The sequence below is a fragment of the Canis lupus genome, chromosome 14, assembly GCF_011100685.1.
Source record: "Canis lupus familiaris isolate Mischka breed German Shepherd chromosome 14, alternate assembly UU_Cfam_GSD_1.0, whole genome shotgun sequence".
Classification (NCBI taxonomy): domain Eukaryota; kingdom Metazoa; phylum Chordata; class Mammalia; order Carnivora; family Canidae; genus Canis; species Canis lupus.
In genome coordinates, this window is record NC_049235.1 from 52,891,737 (window position 1) to 52,907,860 (window position 16,124).

Sequence of the window (16,124 nt, forward strand, 5' to 3'; positions counted from 1 at the left end):
TCTGAACGTCTAATGGGAAAAAACAGGTAACAAGATAAATAAGTGAAAATATTATGTTAGATGGTGAAAAGGGCTAAGGAGATACTTAATGAAGGGGAAGAGCTAGTGTGTTTAGCAGATTAAATATAGGTAGGGTCATCAGGAAAGGACTCACTAACAGGGCATTTGAGTACAAATTTAAAGACGATGAGAGAATGAGATATGCTAATTCTTAGGGGAGAACAGCAAATGCCAAGATCTTGAGACAGCAGCTAACTAGAAATGTTAGAGTCATAACGATGGGTAAGGTGAATGAGAAGAAGAGCAATAAGAAATGGGATCTAGAAGAAACTGTGCCAGATGTCATGGGGCTTTGTAGACCTTTATGACTGTGGTTCTTGCTCTGATGAATAGAGAACCATTTGAGGGTTCAGAGCAGTCTATTGACATTACTTGCTTGTAGTTTTAGAGAAACCACCATTCTTACTATGATTCAAACAGATCAAAGGGGAACAAAGGGCAGACCAGAGGGATAAATAGGAAAACATTGTGATAATAAGGAGTAAGAGAAATGTAATTTGGTCAGGTTAGAAGCTGTGAAAGGCAGGAGAGTTAGTTAGATTGTGATTATATTATGAAGGTAGAATGAATAGGATTTTTCTGATGGTTTAGACGATGGGTATGAGAGTAAGAAAGGAGACTAGAAAGACTGTAATATTTTAAAAATAATCTTTTAATTTTAGAATAGTATTGGAATTATAGAAAAATTACAAAGATAATACAATGTCTGCATATCCCATACCCAGTTTCCCTATTATTAATATCTTACTATTTTATGATACATGTTACAATTAATGAGCCAATATTGATACATTATTATTAACTAAACTTCATACAGATTTATTTAGTTTTATTCAGATTTCTTTAGTTTTTGTCTAATTTCCTTTTTGTGTTCCAGTATCCCATCCAGGATACTACATTACATTTAATTGTCATGTCTCCTTAGACTCTTCTTAGATGTGACAGTTTCTCAGACTTTCCTTGTTTTTGATGACCTTGGCAGTTTTAAAGAGTACTGGTCACTCAGTTGGGATTGGTCTGATATTTTTCTCATGATTAGACTGGAGTTACATGGATTAGGGAGGAATACCAGAGGTACAATGCAATTTTCATCATATCATCTCAAGGGTGCAAACAATGAACATGGCTTATCACAGTTGATGTTAAACTTAATCATTTGCCTGGGATACTATTTGTGAAATTTCTCTAAAGTTACTCTTTTTTCTTCCTTTCTATACTGAGCCCTTTGGAAGAAAGCCACAAAGTGTAGCCCACACTTAAGGAGTAAGGAGTTATTCCTCATTTCTTTAAGGGTTGAATATCTACACAAATTATTTGGAATTCTTCTCTATGGGGTGTTTGTCTTTTATCCCTATTTGTTTGTGTAATCATTTATTTATATCAGTATGGACTCATGGATATTTTACACTTTGGGTTAAAATCCAATACTACTTAATTTTGTTGCTCAGTTGTTCCAGCGTTAACCATTGGGAACTCTTTCAGTTGGCTACTATGTCCCTTTGACACACTACCATATGTGTGTCTCCTTTGGTTCTCCAAAGGAGAGAGAGCGCTCGAGTGAGTGAGTGAAAGAGTGCGAGAACAAGAGAGCAAGAGAACTTTCTTACTTTTTGGCACTGTAACATTCTTTAGGCTTATCTTTTATGATTCCTCCTCTAGTCCAAAAATTAGCCATATCACCAATTAATTCTGGTTCCCTTTATTGGAGAGTGTATTCGAAACCAAAATCTTGGTATTGGCTGTACGCATTTCTACTGGGGTGTCATTGCTTCTGTATCTCTTAGATCACAGAGCAAGGAAATATATGCCTGCCTGCTAACCTGTGTATCTACATACATATATAAATTTTTCTGTAGGTAGCCATCTGTGTTTCTATTGGGCTAAACATAGTTCATACTAATGCCTCCACTTCTAATTCATTACCACATACCATGTGGTTGATTCTAGCCATGTCCTTTTGCTTATTGGTTAAGTACCCGCTCCAACAATGGGAAGCCTGTTGCACACCAACTGTCATTCATCTACAAAATTGTTCAATTTCAGTATATATGCAGAGTGGTTTCAGAATTATTAATCTATACCACTGTGGGATATAACTTTATTAATATAGTGCTTTTATATTGTACTTATGCCATTAATCTTACAGACTCTAGTCCTTTCTAAAGTTACTTAAGTCAGCACCTTTGCCCCTATCCCTTTCAGTAAGGGTGTTTCACACATTCGTAATATACTTAGATCCTTATCACATTCTGTATTCCATCCTGAGATTCTCTGACCTCCTAAATGTTTTTTAAATTAGTATGCATTAAAGTGTTGCAAAGTTTTATGAATTTTGACAAATGTGTATGTGTCATACATCTACCACAGTAGAGTCCTACAAAATAGCTAAATATCTCCTGAGTTTCATCTACTCAACCCAACCCCTCTATCCACCACTTGATACAAACTCATGATTTTGAATAACAGAGTATGGGGCTTTAAATAATCATCTCACTCATTTGTATTTATGTTTAAAAGCTTTAATAAGAATATAAGGAGGAGTATGATTATGGTTGTTCTGGTTATATATTGCTTCTTAACAAATCACCCCAAATTCAGTCATAATAAAAGAACATTTATTTCCTTCTCTCTCTCTCTCTCTCTTAATCACAAACTTGTAGGGCACCTGGGTAGCTCTGTGGTTGAGCATCTGCCTCAGGGCGTGATCCTGGGGTTCTTGGATCAAGTCCCACATCAGGCTCCCTGCAGGGAGCCTGCTTCTGCTTCTGCCTATGTCTCTGCCTCTCTCTCTCTCTCTCTCTCTCTCTCTCTCTCTCTCTGTGTGTGTGTCTCATAAATAAAGAAAATCTTTAAAAAATATCACAAACTTTTAATTTGTGCAAGGCTTAGTGAGGAAGGCTTATCTTGATTGCTGTACTATATGATTCAATCTTAACCTTTTGGTGGTTAGTGCACTTGTATAAAGATACTATCCAGTGAAGGTTTTGGAAAATATATTCAGTGCAACAGATATTTATTGAGTACTTACTTGTATATAAGACACTTTGCTAAGCAAGGTGATGAATATAAAAGATACAAAGGTCAAGATGTAATTCCTGCCCCAAGAAACTTGTAGTACATATTAATTTTTGGTGGAGATTTAGATGCTATAACAAAAACCAAAATAGCAGTGGCTTAAATAAATAAAGTTGATTTTATTTTTTAAGCTACAATCTAGTATAAGTAGTTCAGAGTTGATATGGTCCATCCATGATGTCAAGGACCTTCGTGTCTTTTAGTTGTCTAAAGTTGTTTAGTTGTTGCTTCACCATTCCTAGGACCAAATTGTTTCACAAACCCTGTCACATCTGGGTGATGAATGTTAGAAGAAGGGATGGAATGAAAACATATCACTCTCTTTAAGGTTACATATAGAAATTGCTTATATCACTCAGCTTGCATTTCCTTGATGAGATTTTGTTTCATGTGGCCATACCTACATTCAAGGGAGAATGAGAAAAGTAGTATTTAGGTGGGGAAGCCCATTCAAATATTATGTTACTGAGTATAGGTGGGGAGAATATTTCCACAAGGAAAATATAAACCATCTTGAAAAAATGACTATTATATAAAGAAGAATGTGATAGGAGTTATTAGATATAAACAATGTGATTTAGGAGATAGAAATTAATTTTAAATTTTAATAAACAGGAAAGTTTAGATACAAGAATCTGGACATTTAATTATGAGTAAGAATTTGAAAGGCAGAATTCTGATTAGAGTTAGAAAGATATAGTTAAATTTGGTGAGCAGAAACTCCAGGCTAGTTTTAAGTCATACTTCAGGAGTGAAAGTAACTGAAGATAAATCTAGAAAGGAAGGTCAGCAGCCAGTTGTAGATGACCTTTAATTTTAGGATATATTCTGAAATGAGGTTTGTGGATGGGCATTGCTAACTGTATGGCACATAATAGATTATTAATGTTAGATTTCCGTACTTAAGGATTTAGGTTTAATTCATTTAGATTTAATACTTTTACTGAATGTGACAGTTATTTTTAAAGAAAAGAAATAACTTACATAACTACTTCGGAGAAGTTGCTTCAGTAGGGGCCACCAGTCTTCTGTGGCCAGTTGGTCTCTCTTCCTGCAGCAGATGCGGGGCAACTGGTCTATGCTCACCCTCCTCTTGACTCTGTAGATGGACCCTGTACACTCCCCCATGGAGGGCAGATGTAGCAGTAGGATTGCCCAGGTGCCATATACTTAATGCAGAACAAAAGAACATATATTGTGCTTGTAAAAAGGGAAGATATTCTTCAACAAGGTGATAAACCCAGCAGAAATTATGAGAGCTCTTTATTTCTTGGTAAGGAAGTGTTCCAAGTCCCAGTCTTATGTGGCTGAGTGGGGGCTGAAAGGCTGTATGCATGAGACTGCCTTTCTCAGCCCTACTTCCTCCCATAATTTTAGAAAAAGTGTAAAGAAGCCGATAAAAGATAAATTACCTAGATGAACTGTCTTTCTTTAAAGTAATTGTTTGGAAAAATACCAATAGACAATACTACAGCATAGAAATTGCAGAAATAGTATATTCTATTACATGTGAAAATTACAAATAATTGCTAAGCATTATATTTATCTTAATTATAAAGTTTGAGCTTGATTTAAGTACTATGGCATTGAAAATAAATTATTTTTATGACAGTATTATTCATTGATTTTTTTCTGTGCATTTTGATTTTGGTATTCAATTGATTTCTGCTTTTATCTTGTTATTTCTTGTATTTAATTTGAATTTATTTTGCTCTTCTTTTTCAAGGTAGAAACTTTGATTAGTCGAGTTATTTTTCTTTTTTGGGATATTCTTTTTCTAATATAAACATTTAATACTATAAATTTAATGCTTTTATAGCAGCCTACAAATTTTAATGTTAGATTTCTATTTTAATTATATTAAAATTTTTCTAATTTCTTCTGTTTATCTGCTTCATAAAATTTCTGTGTCCTATGTCTATAGATTATTATTTTATTTCTAAATATTTGTTTTTTACCCACGTATCTTTCTGTTCTTTATTTGCAGTTTCATTCTATAATCTGAAAATCTATCTTTTATAATAACAGTTGTTTTCAATTTGTTGAGATTTGTTTCATGGCCCAGAATGTGGTCTGTCTTGGTGAACATTTCATTGTATTTTTTTTTAATTTTTTTTCCCACTGTATTTGAAAAGAATGTGCATTGTGCTCTGATTGGGAGAGTGTTCTATAAATATCAACTACTATGATAGTGTTCTTCAGGTCTGCTATATTTTTATGAATTTCTATCTACTTTTTCTGCCCATTACTGAGAGTGGAGTATTTTAGTGAATGTTCTAGGATTTGCACTGTAAATTTGTAACATCACAGTCAACTGCCAAATATTACTATTTCACTTAGTGTATAATTTAGCAGCTTATAACACTACAGTTATATTTGCTCCTTCTCATTTTCATGCTGTAATTGTCACACATTTTACGTCTTCATCTCTTACAAACCCACAATTGTGTTGCCATTTTTACTTTAGATGGTCAATTATCTTTAAAGTGATTGAAAATAAGAAAAAAAAGTCTTTTATGATTGCCTTCATTTTATCATTTCTGGTGCTCCACATTTTTTTGTCTGTTCATATTTACATCTAGTATTACATTTCTTTTGCTTGAAGAACTTCCTTTAACATTTCTTGTTGTATATTGTATTGACAATGAGTTCATCTTTAGTTTAATAAATAAAAGAAGAGAAAAAAAAGACTATTTTGCTATCATTTTTGAAAAATACTTATACTAGGAATGAAATTCAGAATCAATAGACTTTTCTTTTACAGTGCTATGAAGATTCCATGCTGTTGTATTCTGACTTGCTTAGCTACTTACTGAGAAGTTTGTGGTAAACTTTATCTTTGTTTTCCTCTCTGAAATGTTTCATTTTTCTCAGGTTGCTTTAACATTTTTCTCCTTTTTCCAGCAGTTTGACTATGGTCAAACTGAAAATTTCAGTTTTGAAATTTCATGTTGTTTTGGAGATATTTTTCCATATCTCTTGAATTCTTTATTCTGGGTTTTCCAGTCTTTTTTTTTTTTTTTTTTAATTCAGTATGGATGATTTATTTTGCTCCATTTTTAAGTTTACTGATTCCTTAGCTGTTTCCACTCTGGTAATGTATGACAGAGTATGTCAAAGGACTCTATTACTCTATTACTGTTTTAATTTTTATTATTATATTTAGCATTTCCATTAGACTCTTAGTTTTCATCTGTCTGATGAAATCCCTTATCTGCTCATATATATTATCTGTCTTTTCCTCTGATCATTTAATATGTATATTATGGTTATTTTTATGTTCTTGTCTGGTAATTTCAACTTATGGATCAACTATGATTCTTTGATTGCTTTATCTCTTCACAATGGGTCATTGTTCATAGTATTTTTTTGTCTCATATTTTTACTTGTCTCATAACTTTTTATTGAATTCTATCATAATATATAGAATAATAGAGGCTGAGGTTAATAGTATTTATGCCAAAAATGCCTCTTCTTTGACCATATCCTTAGTATGAAACTATTTAATCAAGATTTTGTTGTTATGATTCTCTTCATTGCAACATTAAGCTTCAAATTTATCCAGTAGTTAAGAAGAGTTACCTTGTGTTTTTGTTAACATTCTTACTCTACTCTCAGCTTTAAAAGTTTTCCCACACGTTATAGAGACCTTTGTCTATGCTCTTGATCCTTCCGTAGTGGGAGATGGCTATTACTTGGTACTGGTTTTATGTTAAGGACCAGGAGGAATTTCCTCTTCTACTTTTTTGAGTGTTCATCTTCAGTGTTTGGAATGCTTGTTTCCCTTGGTCTCAAAGGTGGACCTTTGCTTGCATTCCTTCCCTTCCTTCCCTTGATAGCCAAACCCTGCTTTGTATTTGTGGTTGATCTAGGGCTGAGATAATTCCTTGCCCTTTATCTGGTGCTAGCATATCTCTGCTCGTTATTGGTGTTAGATCCTGGGGTCAAAAGGCTTGTCTGCCCTTCCCTTATGGATATAGGTTTTCTGATTATATACTTCTCCCAGCAGCAAAGGATCTTTGCCTGTGTCCTGGAAATGGTGAGTATTTCCATCCCAATCCTGAGTGAGTTTTGATTCTATGCTGTATTAAAATAATGGATTTTTACCACTATCCTAGAGGATGAGAGAATTTGCTGGTCTTCTCCAAATGGCTTAAAGCTTTTGCTTCATAGAAAGAAAAATATAGGGAAACATTAAAGACTGCACAATAGCTGAGTATACGCTGAATGCCTGTGCCATGTGGGGAGAGCTTTTTCTTCAGTCGTGCCCTCCCACCTCTGCCCCCATTAGTCTTTTTCAGGAGCACATAGGGAAAAACAATGGAAAAGAGCTTGTAAAAGACTGAAACTCCCCTTGTTTCTGGATTACCCATTATAGAACTGAAATGCCCCCCCCATACCATTCCTTTAAAATTTTGTTAAAATGTTAGCTTATTTATTTTAATCTGCTTGTTTGATAGCCATCTTTTTTTCTTTTGCTTTGACATAGGTGAAATGATTTGTATGTCCTGTCTCTACTCATAGAGGCTTGTCACTATAGTTTTCTTGGTTGCCTGCAGGCCTCAACTCTGATGGACTCTGGAAAAGCTATGATTTTGTAGATCATCTTTCTCACATTATTAATGTGAAAGCAGCATTCTTTTGTGGCTTTCTACATCTTTGTCCTAAGTGGAACCAAACTAATTATAGTAGGTTCTTATTTTCATGCTATCTTAATGAAACATTAAACATTTTCTTCTTATTTTATTCAGAATTTTAGTTGTTTTCAGTGGAAGGGTCATCAGGGTGTTTAGTTTTCTATGCCTTTGGAATAAACTGATTAAGTCTTAAAATTGATAGTAAAGCTCTATATTCTTAAATATCAATGCTAAATATGTAAGAACAATCACTAAAGCTTTATAATTATCTTATATAATTTCCAACCCATTTAAAAAACACAAAATTTTACTAATTTGACTAAAGGCAGAGCATGGAATAAACATTACTTTGCATCTAATTAAAAAAAAAAGACTTGTATGTAGTATTTCAGAGGACCCTCTTGAATAGGAAACGTTTTACACATTTTTAATTTTTTTCTAAAATCAGATCTTTCTAGAAACAGTATAAGATTGTCTTCTCTGAAGACAAAAATGGGAATTTTTCATTCTCTAATGTCTGAATTAGAGAAAGAACAGCATTTTGATTAGGCTGTTCATTATTAGTGTGTTATTCATTATTAGCTCTTCAACAGCATTTATTAAAAATAAAAATCTAACATTAAGGGCAGATTATTTTACAGAATGGTGGGATTTTTCAGTATCTTTTTTTTCACCAAGAAAATATTTTTTTCTGACCTTTGCTTTTAGCACTAACAGAAATGTCTTTTAAGTACTATGAAAATATATTATACTTTCGTGTTTGTGCTGCATAGTTCAAAAATGCAGTTGTGTCATTTACCTCTTTGCAGTCATTTTGTTACAGAAATAATGGAGAAATGTGTTACCACAAAGTCATCTTTATGTAGATGAACTGGTAATGGTGATAAGGAATCATGAAATACTTAGTTAATTCTTACAGGTTACTTCCAGGATATTTACGTTTATCTCTCCTGGACACAAGAGAGGTAACATAGTTATCTTTTTTTTCCCCTTAAAATTCTGAATTGTCTTAAGAAACACACACACACACACACACACACACACACACACACATATATAAAACTTGTTATTCTTTCATAGAAGCCTCAAGCTCTAAAATTCAATGACTCTCTAGAATCAGTTATTAAAGGGGGCTTTGTATTTGGTGAATTTGTCTTAGACACGTTCTCAGAAGATTTTCTAACCAAAATATCAGTATAAGACAGTTTTCTAACATAGAACCACAAATAGTGAAATATGATAAAGCTTCATTGTCTTTAGCATACTTCCTGGAAAAAAAAAAGAATCATCTCTCTATTGTGCAGGATGATGAACAATTTAAAATCATACTGTTTTTAAGCTCTCTGATTTGGAATTCATGCCTATATGTTGCCTTTAATATGTGAATGTCTTGAGGAATCCTTTATAGAACATTCGGTTTAGAGGGCATGTTTATATCCACTTAGAATAATATTCTGAGTTAGGCTGAGTTTATTTCCATCCTTCAGAGAAAAAAAAACAGTATGGAAGGAATTTTCAGCCATTCTAGCATGGACATTAATTAACAGTGAGACCTCCAGTCTTTTAATCATCCACTACCTTTGTACAGAAGATCTCTCTTGATATAGATACACTGTTAGATACTGATAACACATAGATGAAACTGCAACCCCTGACCATAAAATGATTATATAGTCATAATTTTAATCTGGTAGGAAAGCAGAAGCTAAAGCAAATAATGAGTATAGTGGAATAATTGCTATAATGAGAGCATAGACAAAATGCAGTGAAAGCAGAGGCAAAGGAAAACCTAATCATATTTGGGAGTACTAGGAAAGACATCCCTGAAAAATTATACAGCACCCTTGAATAACCCCTGAAAGAAAGAGTAGACATGTTAGTCACAAATCAGGGCCTAAGCACTGGTTAGAGAGCAGAGTTTTAAGGTATATAAAATGGCATGTCCAAAATCTGGGAAAATATGGAAATTTGAAACATTTGGGGAACTTCCAATATTACTGGACTCATAGAGCAGAAATTTCAATGCAGAGATGGAAGAAAATGAGACTGGAGGTAGGGACAGAGCCAATAGTCAAAGATTTTTCAAATTTTAGGCTTCTACCTTAGAAAATAGGAGGAGGCCATTGGAAAGTGTAAGATAAATCAGAGGATTCAGTTTGCATTTCAGAAATATAACTGTGGTTTGACTGTGGAAGATAAAAACAACAGGGCAAGATTTATTCATTCTTTCTGTATTCCCCAAATTGTATTAGAGAATGGGTGCTGTGTTGAGTACTAGGAGTGTAATAATAATAACTAGTGTAGTTTACAGTCTAGGGGAGGAGCTGCACAGAAATCAAGCAAAGATACACCCTTTAGAAGTTAGAAACTCAGTGAAAGAAAGGACTTTAGCTAGAATGGTCAGGGAAGGACACTCTTAGAACTTTCATTGCTATAAACAGTGTACTATTTGTGACAAATTTACAGCTGATCATAACAACCAGATTGTCATGGCATTGAGCTGAGATTGTCAATGAGCTCTCAAGTTATATTCAATTGGGAATGTGTTCAACTACACCCTAATCTAGAAGATTTATTAAAACCTTTTCACTGTAGATGTATACAGAAAACGTATTTTTATAAAAACTATTTTTCAAGACTTGAGTTGAAAAATAGCCATACTTTTGAAGGTTATTTTATTTGTATGAATCTTCAAATAAGAATAGAAATACTTGAAGTCTGTAATTAAATACTTAATTTTGAATAGTTACAAAGCCATGGAAAGATACTTTACTGAAGTTAGCATAGGAGGCCTGATATAACAGAATAACCAGTCTGTATGAACTGGCAGAGATTATAATGATCCATGGACTGGTATGTTATACTAAAGTGGGTCAGGGTATAGTGTAGAAATAGCTATTACAAAGAAGTCTCCAATATAGAGTAGGTAAGATATTTTATAAGCTTCTCTGGTCAGTGATGGGGCATATGTGATTCAGAACAGAACCGCAACCTATTGTTTTTTATTTTACTGTATGTGGGTATATGGTTTCCTTCTCCAGTAATTGTATTTTATTTTATATGTGTGATTTTTGTTTTATATGTGTGTCTATATGCATTTAAATGTTATATAATGTAAAAATTATAAAATATAGATTTTATAATGTAGGTTCTGTTTTTCTTAACTAAAGAATTTAAAATGATAATCCAAGTAATTTTTTACCAACTTTGGTTAGATTCCATAGGAATTATATACACAATGTAGGCAACACCTGTTACCTAATGATATATGAGCAAGGTCTATTCCCATGTGGCATGTTAGCATGTAGTTAATGTTTGTTAAGTTAAAGGGATGTTTATATCTTTTGGAAAGGGTCATATTATAGTGACTAATAGTGTTGACCTAGCTCTCAGAAGGCTTGGATTCTAATCCTGTGTCTGCCATTTATTAGGTTAAATGTTAGGCGAGTTATTACTTAATCTTGCTGTCTCAGTTTCTTCACGGTTAGAATAGGGAGTGAAATTCTACTTATATATAGGCAGGTTGCAAGAATTCAATGAGGTAATCACAGTTTCTGCTACACATTAATTTCTCAATGTTTCAACCTCTGATTATTTAGCAAAAAAAAAAAAAAAGAAGTACATGCTTTTCCTAAAGAAAAATAATTTACTGTCTAAAATCAAAAGTAAATTTGGGGAAAGTGGGCTCATTTTGCTCTGAAAAATGTAACAAATCTGTGTTGAAAAACAAAGTCATCTTATGAAGGAAAGGAGAAAGAAAAAAAACTCTACCCTCTATCCAGTTCAAGGAGTTTCATTTAAAGGCTTTGATAATCCAGGTTCCACAATGTGAATATATGGATAGGTATTAATTTGTAATGGGTTTATCTAGTTGACACATTGCTGGTTTTTATTAGCATTATCGTTTGGATGGTCATGAATGTTTTGATTGAAGACCAAAATCTCTTAGCATGATTTTACTTAAGTAAAATTACTTAATTAATTACTTAATTTACTTCAAGAAATGTTTAAAAATTCAACGTTTACATTTATAAATTAAAATACTAATAAATAGAATAAACAACAATACAATAAATGAATTGCTGTTCAGCAAAGTGTTTCCATTAAAATTAGTATATTTAAAGCATAAAACTATGTAAAAATTATCCTTATTTTTTCAATAATTTAAAATGATATCAGAATGCAAAAATGATGACCACTATTTTATTTCACTCCTAGATATATTTGAAATGTATCTGAATATTTTTTGAAGTATGTATGTATGTATGTATGTATTTATTTATTTATTTATTTATTTATTTATTTATTTAGAGTGGGGTGAGAGGCATATAGAGAGAGAGTACCTCAACCAGACTTGACACTGAGTATGGAGCCCACTGTAGGTTTCACTTTCATGATCCTGAAATCATGACCTGAGTCGAAATCAGGATTCAGACATTTAACTGACTGAGCCACCTAGGTGCCTGAAATGTATCTGAATATTAAGGAACACCAAGAAATTTTGCTATTGCCATGTCTAAAATGTTTGGAAATTATAGGTGAAAATGCTTTATAATGAAATTAACTTTATTTTTTGTTATTTGTACTTTTTGTGTGTCTTTAGAATATTTTAAACACCTTAGGAGCAGTGACTATATCTCATTTTGTATTTTCTTCAGGGTAAGGCATATAGGAGCTTGTTCAACTATCAATGTTCATGACAAATTTCATTTATACTAAGTTTTACTCTAAATTGAGTATGTTCTAATTGGATTCTAAATGTAAATAATTATCAAAATATCTTCACTAAGAAATATATATTTTCTGTCACTATTAGAGTTTACTGGGAAGATAAAAGTACAGGACTAAAAATATCCTTGTACTGACAAGGTTTTCAAACTAAATTATTGATGTTTTGTAGGTATACTGGCTATTAGAAAGTTGAAAAAAATATATTTCAAAGACCTGTAGTACAAAATGGAAAAGAAACAATTTAATTTTTCACAGCTATAAAATGATGAAAGCTAAATTTCATTTGAAACAAAGTATATAATTTTTATTTTGAAAATAAAATCAGGCACACCTGGGTTGCTCAGCGGTTGAGCAGTCTTCAGCTCAGGGTGTGATCTCAGTCTGGGGGATTGAGTCCTACATCCCGCTCCATGCAGGGAACCTGCCTTTCCCTTTGCCTGTGTCTCTGCCTCTCTCTGTGTCTCTCAAACAGACATGTGTTTAAGAGCTTGATCTTCATGCGCAGCCTGTGTTTTCAGTAAGAATTGGTGCTGTGGTTGAATTTTGGGGAAAAATCTTTGAGTGAGGTATGAGCATTTAATTAACATTAATATTTTGAGGGGCACCTGGGTGGCTCAGTGGTTGAGCATCTGCCTTTGGCTCAGGTCGTAAATCCAGGGTCCTGGGATCGAGTCCTGCATCAGGCTTCTCACAGGGAGCCTGTGTCTCCCCCTGCCTGTGTCTCTGCTTCTCTCTCTATGTCTCTCATGAATAAATAAATAAAATCTTTAAAAAATTAATATTTCGATTGTATTATGTGCAATAGAGAAAAATGTATACAATATAATATTTAGCCTTTAATTCAAAGAATACTTGAATTCTTTTAAAGTTTTATTTTTTTTCTTTCACTGTTAGTAATAGCTTAATTTTTCTGTTGAAAACAACATTGCTAATGTTAAACCAAAATCCCTAACAGGAAGGCTAACCAATGTTAGTACTATGAAGTTTGGTCTAACCCTGGAAATGATAAATTTTCCCAGGAGTCAACAGTTCATCAAGACATCATGACTTATGTACTCTTTTTCTCCACATTTTTCTCTTAGCAATGGAGAATAGAATTTTTACTGAATTTTGATTAAATGGGTGTAGAAATTAATCTCTTGTCTTGCCATTTTTGTTTTATTTGGAAAATCCTAAGAGTTCAAAGTTTCATAATACATTCTAAGTGGCTTTCATAATACATTCTAAGTGGCTTTTATATCTGAAGAGTTAGAGCCTTTAATAGTGTTCCTATCACCCTACTTCTACTTTCTCTAGGAACGTTTGATTGTATGTGCAACTTTAAAAAAAAAACAAACAATATTGGGTCAAATGCTGAATTCTAACTAACATTGTTTATCATTGGAAAATATTTCAGTGTTGTCTTTTCTGTGAAAAATGCTAGTGTCATGTGGAAAGACAATTACATCTTTCAGCCCTACCAGACTCAGTCCTTATATTTCTTCTGGGATCATTTCTGTCTCTCTTAATTTACTAGTAGAAGTGGATATAGCAACTAAGAACACCATATAATTGCATACCTTGCTGCCATAAGAGGATTTTATTTTTAAGAAGATATTATTTTCTGCTTCAGGGTAAAGGTATGTATTTTTTAGTGTCATATTTGTCCTAAATCCAGCTGTGCTACCTAGGTATCTGGTTTTCATTATTTTTGATGAGGAGAGCACTTACTAAGCCCAAATAAAGACATGTGAGTAAATTTGGTTGATGTTACAACTCAACACTTATGCTTATTATTAGCTCTGACTTTATACATCCTGGAGTTCACATAATTTGCCATTTCTGAAATCTAAACTCAAACACACAGGACAGTTCTTTAAACATAGACACACAAAAATCACCATTTCAAAATGATTATTTTAACTCAATGCAACTGGAATTCTGCAATTTTGAAATGTGTCATTTTCCCTCAAAGGAACTTCTGGGAACATTGCCAAATCAGACTTTTATCTTCTGAAACAAAACTTGAAATTTAGCAAAGATGTATTTCTTACCATACATACATATCATTATATGAAAAAATTAAGGATATCACATCATCCCTAGTGTCTGGATTAGTTGAGTTACTATTCAATTTTAAATGAGAACAGGAAATTTTCTTTAAATTGAGAGTTTCCTCCCAAAGACCGAGTTATAAAGTATTCAGTGTTAAGGGAAACATGTCATTAGATGACAAATACAATTTTTTTCAGAGAAAGAGATAGTCATGATCATTATTTCTTAACCTTATCAAAAAATCTCAATTTTTATCTAAATTTAGATAAGCAAAGATAAAAAATAAACAAGTAGTTTACTTGTTTCATTTATAAGGAACATTCTGTGTATGCATGTAATTTATATCTTTTTTTTGTCTTTGCTCTTATTAACGTTTATATTAGTCAGTATACCTTGAGTACTTTATAATAATCACATATAACCAATGTGAATAATTTCTATACCTTTAAGTACAAATATCTTTGGTCATCTGTAATCTATGAACTCATAGATGTGAGTATCATTAAAATGAATCATTTGGAGACTTAACATTTGTAGATAAATTCCAGGAAAGGTTCAATTTATTCTAATTTTTCTGTATGAAGGCTATTGTGAAATATCTTATTATATCTAAATTCCAGCACTTATGATTATTTTTGGCTATTACTGACTCATTAAGGACAAAGTGATGACAAAGGTTCTAATGAAAATAGATTATGTTAGGGCTTAGGGATTCAATGATTCAAAACATAATTTTCACAATTTGACTATATACCAATATAAATTAAAATTCTTAAAGTTCTACTTCCATCTTGCTATACCTCTGCTCAGAAAAATTTTGCTAATCCCCAAGATTCTACAGTGAAATTATTGCCTTGGTATTAAAGGAATTCATTTTACCATATGCCTAACCTATATTTTCTATTCAAACTTTGACCATATTCCTACATTAAGTTCTCACAAGTAGTCAAATTTATTTATTTGTTAACCTCTGAACATTCAGTCTTTTTATTTCTAGTTCCACAATTCATCATCCTTGGTGAACCAGTTGTAGAGGCTGGAAATTCAGCACTCTGGATATTTTTGTATTGTTAAAGTCATGGGCTTCCTTTGATATATAATGAGCCTTGCCTGACCAGTCTACCCAGTGAGGAATCTGCCCAGCTCTTGCAAGTGCCCTGTCTGGTTCCTCCAGAGTTGCTGCTATGAAGAAAACAGTTCAGTAGCTCTGGTTGGAGTCTGTGCTCAACCACATGAAGGTTTCCCAGGCAGCTCCAGATTTGAAACAATTCTGTCTGTAGAATGCTCAACATGACCCCTTGTTGACTACAGTATCTTCAAGTATGAATCCCTTCAGACTACAGAAAGTCTTTTTTAGTAAAACAAATCTTGGGATGGTTTTTTAAAGCACTTTTTGTGAACCAGTCAGTATTCAAAGGAGAACTAAATTTGAAGCCTGTACAAGAGCTTTTCCCTAAAATGTCCCATACTCTATGAATTGCTTTTGTCAGTCCTTAACATCCACCTCTCTAAATCTTCATAAATTTCGATTTCCTAAGGGTAATGATTTTATGTACACTGTCAGCAGCATACAATAAGATACTTAGT

The 16,124-nt window shown here is 32.9% G+C and overlaps 1 long non-coding RNA gene across 1 annotated transcript in view; it reads right to left on the minus strand.

The window, feature by feature from the left end:
- Positions 1 to 3,234: 3,234 nt before the first annotated feature.
- The window catches only part of LOC102155421, a 28,476-nt gene continuing 15,586 nt past the window's right edge, over positions 3,235 to 16,124 (minus strand). The window contains exons 3-4 of the long non-coding RNA XR_005369741.1: positions 4,120 to 4,304; positions 3,235 to 3,535 (exon numbers count right to left, since the gene is read on the minus strand). This is a non-coding gene — a long non-coding RNA (uncharacterized LOC102155421). The remainder of the gene's footprint in view (positions 3,536 to 4,119; positions 4,305 to 16,124) is intronic.